Source organism: Choloepus didactylus, chromosome 2, assembly GCF_015220235.1.
Source record: "Choloepus didactylus isolate mChoDid1 chromosome 2, mChoDid1.pri, whole genome shotgun sequence".
Classification (NCBI taxonomy): Eukaryota; Metazoa; Chordata; class Mammalia; order Pilosa; family Megalonychidae; genus Choloepus; species Choloepus didactylus.
The window spans coordinates 176,216,895-176,235,803 of NC_051308.1; the positions used below are offsets into that span (position 1 = coordinate 176,216,895).

At 38.8% G+C, this 18,909-nt stretch overlaps 1 long non-coding RNA gene across 2 annotated transcripts in view; it reads right to left on the bottom strand.

Moving 5' to 3' along the window:
- Positions 1–18,909, bottom strand: part of LOC119518897 — a 102,108-nt gene extending 83,199 nt beyond the window's left edge. For both annotated transcript variants that reach the window (XR_005213866.1, XR_005213867.1), the window contains exon 1: positions 18,842–18,909. This is a non-coding gene — a long non-coding RNA (uncharacterized LOC119518897). The remainder of the gene's footprint in view (positions 1–18,841) is intronic.

Sequence of the window (18,909 nt, forward strand, 5' to 3'; positions counted from 1 at the left end):
TCTAGGTCCCATGTAAACCAAAGGATAGGCATCTTTCTTGGTGTCCACAAACATTCTCTGACATTTAGGTGGCTGCGCTGCCAGAGCAAACTGACGCCCCCTAGTGGTACTAGGGTGTAACTCTACCTGCCTGTCTATTGGAGTCCAATCTGACCAACATGCAGACAGTTGTCTGATTCCTGAAAGTGACTGGGTGACTTCACTAGAAAGTGAGTTCTACAAAGACAGAGATCATGTCTAACTGAGTTTACAGCTTAATATCTAGCACCTGCAGTAATGCTTGCCATGCTGTAGGTAGGTGTACAATAGATATAAGTGAAAGGAAGGATGTAAACAAAGGAGGGACAGAAGGAGAAAAGGAGGAAGGAAATCTGTTTGGGTGAGCTTTACCAAGAAAGTCCTTTGGAGAGAGAAGGGGCTTTAGTTAGGTCTAAAAGAATGATTATTCATTAATATAAACAGCTAGTTTGGTGCTTCATCTACATATTTGTATATCCAAACAGTAGAAAGAAACTGTCCTTGAGTTGAACATATTTTCCAGTGAATATGTGCTTGTTTGTGATTCTGCCTGAGAGTTATCCCACTTGTGGTTTATAGCATATTAGGTTGTTAAAAGCTATTTATATCAGCAGTACCTCTACAGCCTCAGATACACGTGTGGAGGCAGACAGAAAGCAAAAATGGATTATGAACAAATTTCAGATTACAAAATGTAAAACTGATCTGAGGATTTGTTCATTCCTTCATTCAAACACTATTTATTGAACATCAGTGCGATACAGACACTGTATAATATACTGAAATACATGACTAAAATGACATAAAGGACATAAGGCCATCCCTCAAGGATCTTTGAATTTGAAACTAGAATATGAAGAAAAACTTTTCAAGAGGGTCATGCATTCATGAAGTAGAAATGAAGAAAAATGAGCACCTAAATGTACAATGGTAAACCAGAAGGGCTCTTCAGAAACATTTCTCCAGCTGACTCTGAGGACAGGGTTAAACACCACTGCCACCAGCAATAGCTACATTTATGTATCATTTATCAGGCATTATATTAAAAACCTTACATTAATTATATAGTTTCAGCCTAATTCTAACTAGTTGAAGAAGATTTTATAGTCTTACAAAAATCTTATCCCATTTTGTAGATGAGGAACATGGAGTACTAGAGACATTAAAGAACTTTCCCAAGATTTCACAGCTGGTAAGTAGCAAAAACAGGACTCAAGCCCAGATCCGATTGACCGCAAACCTCATGCCTGTAACCACCAGGGATTGTATCCTCAGTGACCTGGCAGACAGTTGTTATGAGCAAATGAGAGCAAAGATGACAAAGCATGTAAGAGCATAAAACAGAATTTTATAAGTCAGAGGATCAGTGCTATCATGTGTTCCCTTAATTAGTACTCTGTAGGTCCTTTTTTGACTCATTTAATCAGAAGACAACAAATACATAACTCAGTGTGACAGTCATTGCTGCACTGTATGAGTCAGGCATGGCATCTAGGGTTGAAAGGAATCATAGCATTGATTAGACCAGTGGTTTAAAAACTCTTACTTTTATCAATGTAATCCTTGTTTTAAATAAACATTTACAAAGTTTTCCAATATATGAAACAAATAAAACTAACAAATAGAAAACTGAGTGCTGGTAGTATTGTGCTATGCTCTTTGATGACTTCTATTGCCAAACCCTAAAGCAGTATCTCACCACAAACTTAAGTGACTTTTCCAGTCAGTGGTGACTTTACTTTTCTGAAAGCATTTGTATAGTAGGGATATGGGTATGGGATCTGGTGATGTGATTTCACCCTTTGTGCACGCCAATTCCCCCATCATAGGTATAGCAAGAACAACTACTGTGCCTGTGAGTTTGTGTGTGTGTGTGTGTGTGTGTGTGTGTGTGTGTGTGTGTGCTTGTGTGTGTAGCTTGGTCTTCTCTGTTCCCATGGCCTGGAATCTATCTCCTTCCTCTCTTGGGTCATCAAGGATTATATCCTGAAAACCTCTGGTTTGGTCTAACCTATTTGCTTTATAGATAAAGGAAAATGCTTGGAGAGAGAGAGGGTATAATTTTCCAAAGGTTACTGAGTAATTAAAGAAACATTTAAAATCCAAATTCAGAGCTTTTAACTCTGAGCTCTATTTTCCCTAAGACCCTCACATTACTTTTAACAATGACTTGCAGGAAGAGAAGAAATATGGAACATATACTTTTGCCTTACCAGCACTCAGTCCAAAGGCTGGAGCCATATGAGGTCCAATGTCAGGAAGCAGAGAACAAAGAGAAGATATACAAAGAACACTAGAATGAAAACTATGAAAATGTAACACTCTGTGAACTGAGAAACAAAGCAAACAAATAGGTTCAGATGGACAAGTTTTAGAGAAAGAGCTAATAATACAAGGACTTCCCATGGAAAACAACAACCCTTTTGGCTAGCTTCAAAAGAAAATATAGAGGTGGATCAAGATGGCAGAATAGGGAGGTGTAGATTTAGTTAGTCCTCTAGAACAACTAGCATATAGCCAGGAACAACTAGTAGAAAGCCTGGAACACCTGCTGGAGGATATCCGTGACCAGACACACATTGCACACCAGTCTGGAATGGGAGGAACATCTGAGATCACAGCATAAGAACTGTAAGTAAAGCTCCCCAAACTGTAGAGCTGGCACCCTTACCTCGCTGGCACGGCAGGCTGAGTTGGAAGACTTCTCTGTGGGAGGAAGGGAAGGTAGCTCAACCAAGCCCCTACTGCAGTTTTCATTAACAATTTGAACTACTGAGTACAAGCTACAGGCACAGATAAACCTGGAGCAAGCAGGAAAGGAACCCAGAGGATTCTCCTGGCAGAAAGGAGGCAGGAGTGATGGAAAAAATATATATCTTTATCTATATCTATATCTATCTATCTATCTATCTATCTATCTATCTATTTATCTATCTATATAAAAACAGAGGCTTGAAATTGGCTAAGCTCAGAATACTGGAAAAGGGCTGTGTCCCAAGAAAAGGGGCACATAGAACTGGACAACAATTCTGGTTCTTGACTGGTAACTGGGGGCTAGGGACTGGCTCTGAAAAGGGGATTTCTTTCTTTTTTTCCTTTTTTCCTCTCATTATAAGTCATTCATCAGAGAAAGCCTCAGGCATTTTCAATTGTCAGTGTTGACCCAGGCAAAGGTGGAGTTAAGATAGTTAGAGAGTCAAAGGAAGAAGTCAAATGTAGGAGATACATCCCTAATGGGCATATCTTCCCTAAGAAAAGGGAGAGGCGGTGCCTAATTCAAGTGGCTGCCCTCCCTCAGAGAACTCAGACCATAGGGCCTGGGTGGTGGTGGTGGGGGGTGTTCAGAAACAGTTTAAGCTTGACTTCTGACAGCAGGGTCCACTGAGAATTAAAGGCAACACACCTCTTTATGCCAGTTTGGAGCTGCAGGCTGACAGTGCCACCTGCTGGGCAGGATAGGAAAAGCACAGCACCTAGAGGCCTCACAGGAAAATCTGACAACTTTCTGGGTCTCATCCTCAGGGAAACCTGCTATTGATTACAACCTCTTCCTGAGACCTAGGCCCATCTGTTCTGGGAAACTCAGATTGAAGTAATCAAGGAAACCAGATGCCTAGACAACAAAAAATTACAACTCACACTAGAAGAAATGAAGATATGGCACAGTTAAAGGAGAAAACTTACACTTCAAATGAGATACAGGAGTTGAAACAACTAATTAAAGCTCTTCAAACAAATATGTTAAATCAATTAAAAAATCAGATCAATGAGTTGAGGGAAGACATGGCAAAACAGATGAAGGATGTAAAGAAGACATAGGGCAAATGTTAGAAAGAACTCAAAAGTTTCAAAAAAAACAATTGGCAGAACTTATGGGAATGAAAGGCACAATAGAAGAGATAAAAAAAAACAAAATGGAGACATACAACAGCAGATTTGAAGAGGCAGAAGAAAGGATTCAGGAACTAGAGGACAGAACATCTGAAATCCAACACAAAAAAGAACAGATAGGGAAAAGAATGGAAAAATATGAGCAGGGTCTCAGGGAATTGAATGACAACATGAAGCACACAAATAAACAAGTCATGGGTGTCCCAGAAGGAAAAGAAAAGGGAAAGGGGGCAGAAAGAATAATGGATGAAATACTCACTGAAAATTTCAAATCTCTATGAAAGACATAAAATTTCATATCTAAGAAGCAAATAGACTTACTCCAGGACTTGTAAGAATCAGATTATCAAATGTCAAAGACAAAGAGAGAATTCTGAAAGCAGCAAGAGAAAAGCGATCCATCTCTTGCAGAGGAGGCATGGTGGGACTGTGTGTGGATTTCTCAGTGGAGACCATGGAAGCAAGAGGGCAGTGGTGTGATATGTTTGAGATGCTTGGGGAGAGGGACTGCTGACCATGGATACTATGTTTGGCAGGGCTGTTCTTCAAAAATGAGGAAGAGTTTGGCATTTTTCTGGACAGACAGACATTGGGAGACTTTGTGAACAGAAGACCTGATCTGCAGAAATGCTGGAAGAGGGCACTGCAGACAAATGGGAAGGAACCAGAGGGAGAGGTTTGGAGGGGAGAGTAAAGGTGGGGACTGTTGGTGGGCATAAAAAGGGAGAGAGAGAAAAAAATTAAAATGAGATGTGACTTCTGGAGTCCAGGGGATAAAATGGTAGACAGTAGACATTATATTGAGTGAAATTAGCCAGAAACAAAAGGACAGATACTCTATGGACTCACTAATATGAACTAACATTGATGAGTGAAATTTGAGAGTTAAAGTTGAGAACACAGTTTGTCAGGATATAGAAAGAAGTTAGAAAATGGGCCTCTGATGCTGAAGGAGTACATAAGCCTCAGCAGGATTGATTGTATAGGTCCAGAAATGGATACCATACTACTGAGTGATGCTAGCACAAAACTGTAAGTACTCTGAACAAAGATGAGGGTGAGTATGGTTGAAAAAGGAAGGCTAGGGGTATATATGACACTAGAAGAAAAGATAGAAAAAAAAATTGGGATTATATAACTTAGCAAAACCTAGAGTAGTCGATGATGGTGATTAAATGTGTAAATATAAGAATGTTTTTAAAAGAGGGAGAACAAATGAATGTCAACATTGCAAGGATGTTGAAAACTGGATGGTATAGGTGAAAAATATAATCAATGCAAACTAGAGTCTGTAGTTAACAATAACATTATAATATGCTTCCACTAATTGTAACAAAGGCAATAAACCAAAGCTAAATGTCTATGGAGGGGGGTATAAGGGAGAGATATGGGATTCTTGGTGGTGGTGGTATCTGACCTTTTCATTATATTTTATTTTTATTTTATTTTTCTTCTAACTTTTATATTTGTATTCTTCATTTTTTTTGCTCCTCTTCCTCTCTTTGGGGAAGAGATGGAAATGTCCTCATATAGATTGTGGTGGTGAATGCATAATTATGTGATGATACTAGGAATCGTTGATTGTTCACTTAGAATGGATTGTATCATGTGTGAATAAAACTGTTTAACAAATAAACAGAGGGATACAAGTGCTGGAGAAAATGTGGAGAGAGGGATGTACCTATTCACTGTTGGTAGGGAAGCAGAATGGGGCAGCCCATCTGGAGGGCAGTTTGGTGGTTCCATAGGAAGCTAATTATGGGGTTGTCATATGGTCCTGTAACCCTGTTATTGGGCATATACTTGGAAGAACTGAAAGCAGGGACATGAATGGACAGTGCAAACTGGTGTTTATGGTGGCAGTATTCATAATTCATAATGAGTGGAGATGAACTAAGGGTACATCGGCCGATAAACAGAATGGTGAACTATGGTGTATACATACAATGGAATACTGAGTGTGGCAAGAAGAAATGAAGTTGTGAGGCATGCAACTAAGTGAATGGAACTTGAGGACAATATGTTGAGTGAAACAAGCCAGAATTGAAAAGACAAACATTATAATGCCTCACTAATTTGGACTAACTATAACATAAAAACCCAGAGAATTGAATCTGAGAGTATAGGTTATCGGGGAAGGCTTACGATAAAGGTTTCTAGATTGTAAGCTCCTAAAGCAGTCATATCTATCCATGAGTTATAACGGTTATTTCTAAATTCTGAGATGATGAGCTGTTTGTGCATAACCTGGCTGGTCCCTGGAACTTCAGGTATCTGTGTGATATCTGAGAGTCAGAGCCAGAGTTTGGCAGCTATGAATGTCAGCATTACCCCATACAGCAAATGTTAAAGAAGCTGAAAAAGAGATCAGATTTAATTAGAGATATGAACAAAATGGACTTGGTTAGGACTAAGGTAAACCAGACTAAAGGGAAAAGAAAGATATTGACTGTGTTTTAAAACTTCAACTTCTTTGTGAGACCCAAGGAAGAGATGTTTATTTGGTGGAAAATCTATATTTTCTGTAGCAGGGGGTATATAATTTAACTTGTGTGATCAGTTTATCCAAACACCATAATTACATGGAACCTTGAATAGGGAGTGAGACTTGGTTGGTTTCTACAGGTTAGCATGAAGCCCCAATACATCCCAGAATAATTTGGACAGAGAATAAGAGTGAATTTGCAAAGCCCACTTGAGGGACTGGGGAAAATTTGGAAATACTAAACTTCCCCACCTGGGGAATTCCTAATATTCTCGCAAGCACTGAAGACTACCATTGCCGTAAGCCAAGCCCTTGATCTTGGAGCTTGCCATTATGAAGCTTGTAACTGCAAAGGAGAGGCTAAGCCTACTTACAATTATGCCTAAGAGTCACACCAAGAGAACCGCTTTCATTGCTCAGATGTGACCTCTCTCTCTAAGCAAACCACTGTAGGTAAACTCACTGCCCTCCCCACTATGTGGGACGTGACTTCCAGGGGTATAAATCTCCCAAGCAATGTGGGACATGACTCCCAGGGATGAGCCTGGACCCAGCAACGTGGGATTGAGAAAGCCTTCTTGACCAAAAGAGGGAGGAGAAATGAAACAAAACAAAGTTTCAGGGGCTAAGAGATTTCAAATGGAGTTAAGAGGTCATATTGGAGGTTATTCTTATGCATTATATTGATATCCCTTTTTAATTTTTAGTGTATTAGAATAGCTAGAAGGAAATACCTAAAACTGTTGAATTGCAATCCAGTATCCTTGATTCTTGAAGATTATCATATAACTATATAGTTTATATGGGATGACTGTGTGTTTGTGAAAGCCTTGTGGCCCAAACTCCCTTTATCTAGTGTATGGACAGATGAGTAGAAAAAAGGGAGACCAAAAGTCAATGAATAATAGGTAGAGACAAGAAGTATAAGATGTTTTCATGTTCTTTTTTACTTTTATTTTTATTCTTAATTTTATTTTTATTTTTTGGAGTAATGAAAATGTTCAAAAACTGATTGTGTTGATGAATGCATAACTATATGATGATACTGTGAACAACTGATTATACACTTTGGATGATTTTATGGTGTAAATAAAATTGCATAAAAAAGCAACAAAAAAATAAATGGGTTGGTGTTTTCAGTACGCTTTATACATGCAAATATAACTGAACAAGGAGAAGAAAAAAGGTGAAATTCTGTATGACATGGATATGTTCTGCTTACTTCTATAGTTTTCTGTTCTTTTCCATATCATTTTAAAGGGAAGAAAGAGTTTCTAAATAAATTATGACCAGAATTGACAGAGTCATATTGATTTTTATATTCTGATGATAGGGAAAAGAAACCAAACTCAGTGCTGATGATGAAAGTTTTACTAAAGGGCAAAACTACACCCTACATCCAGACAGCACAACACCATTCCATAAAAGTAAAAATACAAAAACAAAAACAAACAAAAAAAAAAACTGAGCTTGTTCCCATAGAAAGTTTACTTGGGTTTGTGAGGAGATTTAAAGTTTACCAATGGACGTTATCAAAGAGCTCTGTTAGTATACTGGTTACCTTAATTAATACACTCATTCATTCATTTATTTCAAAGATTATTGAAGGCACAGATGGTACAGTAAAAGGGTGAAATAATGAATGAGACAGTGTTTGGGCCTCTAGTAAACTTACAATTTAGTCAGGTAGGAAAAATACATGTGTGTAAATAAGTACAATACAAAGCAGAAAAAGATGAAGGATAATCAGTATTATGGAAAATGAATGCTGTAAGAATTCAGAGGAAGAGAAATCACACACAGCTAAAATGAAAAACTTCATAAAGTGGTTGAAATTTTAGATTTGACTTAAAGAGATCTATCACATGAGGGCAGACCAGGTGAGTAAAACAAAGTGAGAGAGGAGGACAATAAGTATAGCAATGGGAGATCCCAGATATCAGCTGGAAAAGAGAGCTTATTCTGGGAAGCTGAGAGAGATAAGACTGGAAATGTAGACTGAATAATATTTTAGAGGATAGCTGTGCTAGTTTGAAGCTGTTATGTACCCCAGAAAAAGCCAAGTTCGTTTAATCCATTCCTGTGGGTGCAGACATATGGTGGGTAGGACCTTTTGATTAGGTTATTTCAGCTGAGTTATGACCCACCCCATTCAGGGTAATTCTTAATCCTCTGACTAGAGTCCTTTAAAGAGAGATGAATTCAGAGAAACTCACAGATAAAAGCCCCAGAAAAGCTAAGAGAGGACCTACAGAAGCTCAGAGAGGAAGCCACTGGAACCAGAAGCTGAAAGCAATGTAACCTGGGAGAGAAGGATCAGCAGATGTTGGCCATGTGCATTCCCATGTGACACAGGTGCTCCCAATGCCAGCAGCCTGTCTTCAGAGTCCAGATGTCATCATGTTGATGCCATAATTGGGACATTTTCACAGCCTGAGAACTGTCAATCTCAAGTTAATAAATCCCCATTGTAAAAGTCAATGATTTCTGGTATATTGCATTCCAGCAGCTTTAGCAAACCAAAACAATGATACTTCCCAAAATTTTTCATGTCATAACACACACATGAAATGATCATTCATATATACTGCTCAGGGATAAATGGACTATGCTGCCCATGGCTGGAGGCCTGGCAGTTTCCCAAGGGCTGAGATGTTTGGGCAGTTCAGCACATCTGTCACCCAGGCACAGCACACACATGTGCAACTGCACACCTGTTAGGAAGCAGAGCACCTTGAATACCACTCAAATAATTCTACATTATCCTATAGCAAGCCTTTTGCTTAGCAAATCTTATTTCCCATACACTAAATGTGAAATTGTCTCAAAATATGGGTAGAAAATACACTGTGGGCAGCTAGGCAACTACTTCTTCTCTATCTTGGCAGAAAATAGAAATATCCTTCTGAGGCAATTGGCCCAGAGAGGTTCTGGACCTGGGGACAGCAGGCCCAGCTAAGGCTATGGGTAAGGAATCAGCTGACATGAATGGGGAAATCCCAGAGTCCTTCTCCCAATCAGCCCTCTGATTGTCAGCTGATGTTAATAATATTCCAAATAGGAGGCAAAAGTTTTCTATCTTGGAAAACAGATAGCACAAGAGAAAAGATGAAAAGATCCACACATAATAATTTTGTAGAAACATACCCCACAGTGAAACCCATAGATTACAAAATCCTACTCTCTACCATATACAGGTTTTAATCAATCTTTTAGTGCCTCCTTGTGAAATATGAGCAGATAGACAAATATCACCAGATGTTTTAGGGACAGCTCCAACATGAAGGACAGAGACTCAAACAAATAAACAGGCAAAGAAAAATAAATTAAATAAATGGACTTGGAGGTAATAGAGACAATGTAGAGAACAAAAGAAAAATTCAACCACATAAGTACTGTATCTTAAGACATTAAACAAATAATGCCACAAAAGCCTACTCAGATAAAAAGATTTGGGAATTAATAGTATGGCAACAGAATTTTTTAAAAGAATATCAGAGATGGGTTGGCAAGTAAAGTTCAGAAAATGCCTAAGAAGATAAAATGATAAAAAATCTTGAAACATAGCAGAGAAAAATTTAAGAAAATTATAAGATCAATTCAGTAGTGCAGTTATTAGGAATTACAGAAAACTGAAAACATGGAAGAAATTAACATTTTAAAAATATTGAGCAGTTTCACAGAACTGATGGGCACGTTTTCAAATTGATTAGTCCCACCCAAAAGACCTACATCAATGCATGGCAATAGGATCTGTTAGAGCACCTGGAATACATCAAAGGTTGTAAAAGCTTTCAGACAGGAAAAAAAAAAAAAGGTGTCAGAGACAAAAGTTCAAAATGTATAATGCATCAGATTCCTCAACAGCTTTACAGGTTAAAATAAAAGGCAGCCTTCAAAATTATGAGAAAAAATATTTCCAATATTCAATTTTATACAGAGTGAAATTATCAAGCAAGGGTGAGGGTAGAAAAAAAAGCACTTCCACACAGGCAAAATGTATAACTAGGACACCCTTTCTCAGGGAGGTATAGAAAGATAACATATTAGTTACTTTTTGCTATATAACAATAACACCACAATCAAAGTGTATTCAAGCAACACACATTTATTATCTCATAGTTTCTATGGGTTGGGAGTAGAGCCACAACTTAGCTGGGTACCCTAGAAGGCAAAAATCAAGGTCAGCCAAGGCCGGGCTGTCATCTGGAGACCTAACCAGGGAAGGAGGCCCTTCTGAGCTCACATGTTTGGTGCAGCATTCAGTTCCTTGAAGGCTGGCAGACTGAGGGCCTCAGTTTCCTGCTTGGCTGTCAGACAGGGGTTACTCTCAGTTCATTGCCATTTGGCCTTCTATATAGGAAAGCTAATAACATGCAGGTGTTTTCTGTAAGGTCAGCAAGGGAGGGAGCTTCTGAGAATGATGGGTGTTACAGTTTTATGTAATGTAATCACTGCAGTGACATCCCATCACTTTTCTTGAATCCTATTGGATAAAGGGAGAAGATTACAGAAGGCTTGAGTTCTAGGAGGTGGGGATCATGCAGCCACTTTAGAGTCTGTCTGTCACTGCCCACCTTCTGGCCTTAAGAATTCATGCCTCAAATCTAGACCCGGCATCGTGGGATTGAGAACATCTTCTTGACCAAAAGGGGGATGCAAAATGAGACAAAATACTTTCAATGGCTGAGAGATTTCAAATGGAGTCAAGAGGTCACTCTGGTGGACATTCTTATGCACTATATAGATAACACCTCTTAGGTTTTAATGTATTGGAATAACTAGAAGTAAATACCTGAAACTACCAAACTCCAACCCAGTAGTCTGGACTCCTGAAAACGATTGTATAATAATGTAGATTACAAGGGGTGACAGTGTGATTGTGAAAAGCTTGTGGATCACACTCCCTTTATCTAGTGTATGGATGGATAAGTAGAAAAATGGGGACAAAAACTAAATGAAAAATAGGATGGGATGGGGGGGATGGTTTGGGTGTTCTTTTTTTACTTTTATTTTTTATTCTTATTCTGATTCTTTCTGATGTAAGGAAAATGTTCAGAAATAGATTGTGGTGATGAATGCATAACTATAAGATGGTACTGTGAACAGTTGATTGTATACCATGGATGATAGTATGGTAGATGAATATATTTCAATAAAACTGAATTTAAAAAAAAAAAAGAATTCATGCCTCTCCCACATGTAAAATACATTCATCCCCTCCCGAGTTCCCCCAAATTTTCATCCCATTAGAGCAACTGTTCAAAGCCCAGAATCTCATCATCTACAATAAGTTCAAGAGTGAATGAGTTCCCTTGGGTATAGTTCCTTTCTATCTGTTTATCTAAAAACTAAAAAGACAAGTTAGGTCCTCAAATACTCAACATACAAAAGTGAGAGAGGCAAAAGATAATAACTATAGCCATTCCCATTCAGGAAGTGGAGAAATGGAACGTACAGAGGAATGACTGGTCCATGGTAATTCAAAAAATATGGGTGGGCAAATGTTGGTAGGTCTTTGATTAGCTCTCGAGATCTAGGAATAATAACTCTCCACACTGCCTCTGAGCTGTCGGTTCCACCCTTTGGATCATGAAAAGTAACATATATTTGCTGCTGAGTAGTTATATAAGGCTGCATCCTTCCAGTAAAATTGTGAGGGACTGACTTCTTTGTACTCTCTCTGTACCTTTCAGTTTAAGATGGCAATGCTCTTACTGAAATAACTTTCACAGAAACCTTGTGGATCTTCTGTTAGAAGTCACACTTACAGATCTGTTGAGATAAGCCATTCTCTATCTTGGGCTTCTGTTGAAATAACCGAGGGATGCACACTTAATCTTTCTAGAGGCCTGACAATTTCATTCAGGGATTCTATGAGATGTACCCTTAATCTCCTTCAAAAGTTTCTCATGTAATTCAATACTACTCTGATCCTTTGATTTTTCTGATGTTTTAACAACATGTTGTACTGTCACATCCTTGGCTTTTCCTCTAGATCACATTTTTCTGACAGTACTCGGAAGCTATCCCTTTAGTGTCTTTTGCCATCTAGAGAGGCTGAAATTTTTAAAAGTCATCAAGTTATGGTTCCTTTTTAATAGTTCTTCCTTCAATTTAAGAAACTAGACCATACCTCCATCTCATTGCTTGGAAATCTCCTTAACTAAATAACCAAGTTTATCACTGACGTGTTCTGCTTTCCACCTAACTGTAGGTAATGATTTTCCCAAGCTTTCTGTCACCACATAAGAGGCATCTCCTTTTACCCAGTTTCCAATAGCATGTTCCTCACTACTTCTGAGCCCTCACTGGTAAAATCCAGATTTCTACTAACAGTCTGTCAAGGCAATTTAGGCTTTCTCTTCATTATCTTCATTATCTTAAAAATTCTTCCAGCCTCCATTCACTGCCCAGGTCCAAAGTTGTTTCCACAATTTAAAATATTTGTTATAACAACATCCCATTTTCAGGTACCAACACCTGTATTTGTTTTTTATTGCTATGCAACAATATTACCACAAATTTAGTGACCTTAAACTACACACATTAACTATTTCATAGTTTCTGTGGGTCAGGAGTCTGGGCACAACCTAGCTGTAACCTCTTCAAAGCTAAAATCAAAGTGATGGTCAGGACTGGATTCTCATCTGAAGACTTGATTGGCAAAGAGTTTGCTGCCAAATGCCGATGTTTCTTGGCAGCATTCAGTTCCTTGTAGCCTGCCAGACCGGAGACCTGAGGCATTCCTGAAGTCTTGGCTAAATGGCCCTCTCCATAAGGCAGCTCACAATACGGCAGCTTGTTTCTTTAAAGTCAGAAGGGAGACAGCCTTCTAGCAAGACTGGCGTTTCAATCTTATGGAATGTAATCATGGACGTGATGACCCATCACCCTTGCCGTATCCTATTGACTAGAAACAAGACATTAGTTTCCCCAGACACAGGGGCAATAATACCAAGTTTTGGGGGTCCTGGTGGCAATTTTAGAATCTGTCTACTGCATATATGTTCTACCAAACTGAATGGAACAAGCCAAGAAAGATGAAAATATAGAATCCAGGAAACAAGAGACAAATTAAGAGAATTCCCAGAAGGAAGTTGAAAAGAAATCCCAGAGTGACAGCAGTGCAGCAAACCCAGAGGGTAAACGGTCTATATTCAAACAGGAGAAGAGAGCACTCCAGGGGAGATCTCTCTAAGAAGAAAAATAAGATAATATATTACTCAACCATTTTGACAGTATTGAGAAGAGTTCTGAAGCTGTGTTGGAAGGTTTGGAAATAAATTAGTGATATATATTCAGAAAGCTTAGTGAACAAAAATGGGTCAATTAATAACTCAAGAAATAAATATTTACAAGTTGAAGAGAGAATGTAATCCTAGTACACCCCATGACTGAGCTTTGAATGGAATCAATAGTCATAATAATATAAATATTGCATTTTATCCAATATAAATGTGATATAAATTAATTTAGGGGACAGGTAGAAGAAAACTGCATGGATATCCGGTAGTGGCAGGGGCAAGAATGGTTAAGCCTCATCTTCTGTAAGTTGAAAATTTAAAAATCATGCCTAAAACTGAAAAAGAAAAATCAAGAAATAACAATACACATACTATTTTGGAATATGGTGTTAAATACCAGAAGAAGCAGCTGTATATATGCATTAAAAGGGATTGTCCCTGTGGAGTAAGATTAAGGTTAGAGGAGAGCTGGTGTAGAAAAGCTGTGCTTCTGTTATATGCCTTTTAGCTTCACAGAGCTAAATGTTTTGGGTCCCCCATCAATAACAGGAGAGGGCCTGGGGAACTTAAGGTCATGATAGGATATAAATTCCAGATTCATCTATGGAAACATTCCAGCTTTTACTGAGTCACTGAGAGCAGAATACAGATCTTTAAGGGAGGAAGTAAGAGAGGAGCTACTCAGAGGAGAGAATTCCCATCCCAGGACATGAGATTCCAGGAAAAGTTCTAATCCATGTGAAGTGCTAGGCAAAGAACCCAAGTTTAAAACACAGTCCTGTGACATGGGCTGGAATAGAGGAAGCACATGCTTCCAGAGGCTGTACACACCATAGGCCTTACCTGTGGCCCATTAGCTACTGGGTCAGTTAAAAAAAAGTCTTCAATCCCAATCCAACCATATTGTGAGACTAATACTACTGACAATATATATAATGTGTCCCCAGTTAGCTCAGAAATCTGGGTTGCCCTTGAGCCCCAACTTACTGATAGGGCTCATCATTCAATCTAATTCTAGAATACTGGAGAAGTCACAGGCAGAAGGGAAAAAAAAAACAATTACATCTTCATTGTGTTCAATTACAATCAACTGTCAGCAAATATAGCATCTATGTAATTAGGGGGAAATATTTAAACAGCATAACCTTGCACTTCTAGATTTGGAGTATGGGAAGGATCTTTGACAATATGGCATAGGAAAGAATAACAGCTTACTCAGGTGGGAATTTTTTATTCCAGTGTTATCACCTTGAAATATATATTTTTCAACAGAAATGTCAAGAATATCTATAAAGCAACCTTTCTTCAGAAATAGTTAAAGGTAGATCCTGGAAGGGTAAATCCCAATGGCAATTGCAGTTAAAATTCCAAAGCCCAGAGTGGGTAGACCATATAAGCAGAACTCACGAAATAGTGCAACTTAAAGGACTAGTTTCTACCTTGCTATATTTCTGTTAGAAACACAGGACATATACCACAGAGGAGTTGAGAAGACCATAGATTAACCCTGTGATGATGTCTTCTGAGACCTATTTCTCACACTGTATCTAGCCTTCCCAGCCCATAACCATCACTGCTTGTCAATCTGAGAAATTACATAAGGCCCTAATCTCTGATACCCCAATTGCGCATGAACCAGAAGAGATTGTAATGGCCTAGTACAAAGTCAGATCAAATCTACCCAACCAAGCAACAGCGACAGCAGTTCTAATTAAAGGCCATTTGAAGAAAAGAGTTATGGATGTCTGCAAAGTGTGGGAGTGTGCAGTGACAGGTCCATGGGAATCATCAGAGAATAGACCTTCACAGGGCTACACGGGTTCCTGCTTCTGACCCAAATCCCCATTGGCAGGCTGTGTACCACAATAACCTGCTGCCTTTAATAATGCTATTCCTTCTGCTGCTTTTAACTCATCAGGTACAATGTCATCACAGAGAGGGAGAGAGAACAAGAAGCTGAAAATATCCCTTTGGAACATCAGCACTGATCAGGACAGATATTTTTAGCAAGTGATTGTCTGTCAAATCTGAGTCACATGGCATGCCACTTTAATGATCTGAGAGTTTGCAAGTTGCTGAAAACTGACAGCTGCAAATGAGAATTTAGGAGGTTCCACTAGGCAAGCAGAACATTGAACAAATCTATTGGCAGGAGCACTAATCAAAGCAAAGTGTCAGTGGAGATGTAGAGTTTAAAATCCTCCTCCAGGTGATGTAGTACTTTCTGGCCAGGCATTTTCAGTGTTTAATGCTTAAGAGCTATTGTTATATGAGTCTAGTTAATGTCTTCAAGAGACTGTCACACTTTTACTGTTTACTGCATTTAAAATATTTTTCTTCTTCATATATATGTGATGGGATAACATTTCAAAAATAGATAAAATGTGAATTGCTGCACATTATGTTCTCCATGAAATTTTAAATGGAAGTTCTTGGTTCATCCGTGCCCATCTGTCATCGACAGATTGAAATAAAAATCAAAGGAGGCGATTATTCTCTCTAGCTCTACTCCATGCCACAGGCCACCTTGCCCTGGTAATCCAATCAATAGCTTTATGATGAAAAGATCTGTTGACTTGCCTCCATGTTATCCAGCCTATCTGAGGCTGGCTCTCTTTAGTAAAGATAGAGTTGTATGAACCCTTTAAGAAGACTGCATCAAGGAGTAAATAATTAGGGGTACTGAGGTCTATGCTACGTCTCCATTGTCCTCAACGTTAAAAACAGGCTGGAATCATAACAACACACTTATAGGAATGCATCTGAGCTTATTCTTCCTCCTATCCTGCTGTTTTGTACAATGGCTTTTGGTTTATGGCATCAACTTTTGTTATCCTTAAGTGCTAAATCTGCTCACAATCATACTTTGGATATCTGGCCAGCTTTGCTTCCACTAACTTCATACATTTTTTTGCACTCCTGGGTTATGAATGGTCCTGCGCAGAACTCTTTCCATGCTATCCTCTTGTAACCCATGATGATAATTTTTTCAGAATTCCCATTACTAACCCACTGATACCCTGGAGCTGGTTGTGCCAAATCTCTTAGCATTACAACATAAATTTTCTTGTTGATGATTTCCTGCTTGTTCAAAATGCTTGATTGCTCACAACCTTATTTATACGGTATGTTTGCTCACAATGGACTTAAAGTTATACAGGATTTTAAATAATGAAACTCTTCATGAATTCTCTATACAATTATTTTCATGAAAAAATGAGGATGGCAATCCACCCCATCACTTCCCAGAACTCCTGGGAATATCTGAAATATTAGGTAAGCACTATTAATATAATAACTTTATATTAAGAAAATAATTAACAGAAATTCTACAGAGGATATTTACCAACACCAAGTATGTAGGCTGCATTAAGATGCTAGAATTTCTAGAAAACTAATCATCCAATCTACAAATACTTCTGATTTCCTAGCTAGAAATCTTGGCTTCTAATTCTGCTTTAGTTTCCTAGCTGCTAAAACAAATACTGTACAATAGGCTGGGTTAAAAATAGCAATTTATTGTCTCAGTTTCAGAAGTTTGCTTCCTCCCAGGGTCAGTATCTTCTGGCTGGCAATCTTTGGAGTTCCTTGGGTTTTCCATCATATGACAATGCACATGCACAATGGGGATGTCTTCTCCTTTCTCCTCCAGGTTCCATTGACTTCTGGCTTCTGGCTGCTCCCAATGACTGTTCTCTCTATTATGATTTTCACTCTGATTGTAAAGGACTCAACTAATCTGAATTAAAGTCCAACCTGATTCAGTTGGACCACATCTCAACTGAAGTGACATCTTGAAGAGATCTTATTTACAATTGGTCCATACCCACCAGAATGCAAACCAAGACTAAGAACATGTCCAAACAGGGGTACACAATTCAATCCACTGCAACTTGATTTAGTTTCGTAGGGCTCCAATGCAAATGATAAATTCTTTCCTTTGCCAGAGTTCCAAGTGAGAAAACTTTGCTGGCTTAATGAGTAGACTCCCTTCCCCAGTGGGGAGGAACATAGGCTCTGGGCAGAAATTCCTTTCTGATGCCCATACCTTCCCCTGTCTCAAGTACTGCCTAAAGAAGAACATTTATTTGGAGGCAGAAACACACCACCACATTATTACTAAGACGTGATGCAACAGACATCCCTGATTATTATCTCCTTCTCCCACTCCATCTCTGAGCATTGAATCATCTTCAATCCTTTCCCCAACCTTTACCTATTCCTGAGCCTAAACTTCTCCTTAAGTCTTATAGATCACTCTGTTTCTATTCCTCCCTATTTCTCCCTGTCCCTGAATCCATGAAGGTATGAACCTCTCTTATTCCAGGAATCCACCAGTTTGCAATCCTCACATACTTTTCCCACTCCCCCTCTACAACTCCAGCTGCAGAATATCACCATTGTATTCAGAGGAGGAGATTTCAGGGTTTTTTCCCCTATTAGTTCCTATCTCCATTTCTGACAGCTCCAAGACACCTCCATACTCTCCGTGAAGAATTGCTTCTGGACACCTCTAAGCCACTCTTTCTTAATGGCTCCCAAGAGCTTCTCTCCTCACAGCCTGTCACAATTACACGTGTTGCCTTTCTCTAAAAGGCATGTATCATCACTGCATCCACCTTAGTGAACCATGGTTTTCAAGTTGTGCTTGAAAATCATCAAACAAATATAATATATTGATTAGTTTATTTGAAAGACAGTAAGAACAATTGGCAGGCATTCTGTAACCATTTCTTCCTCTTATGGGGTAAGCTCGATGTGTCAGTTTTGATGCTTTTTCTCGGTGGATATATGGGGCAGCTACTCATTGAGCATGTAAATTCTGGAAGGATTGGGATCTTTCTAGAAAAACGGCATTCAGTAAATTGCTTCAATGGTCAAACAAGGGTAGAAGCACCAGTATAAGTACAATATCTTTGCATTTGGATAAAAAAGAATAATTCTGCAGCTGGAAGGGAAAAATACCCAATACAAATTCAAATTTCCACTATCTTTTACAGAACAAGACAGCATTATACAAGTCGTCATAGCAGGGCCACAGCTGGCACCTCCCGCAATGCCTAGGAGGCCTTTGTTCTTTGTGTTTCAAAAAGCAGCCCGTGAAAACCTAGCATCAATCTCAAGCAACTTCAGCCAGGAAGGACCAAGAACATGAAATTTTACTTTTTATGAGATTGGTTTTTCAAATAAGAAGCCTTACATTGCAGAGAGGAGCTCCTCTTCTTTGGCAGCAGTAATAGAGGCTTCTGAGAGAGTTGAATGGATGGC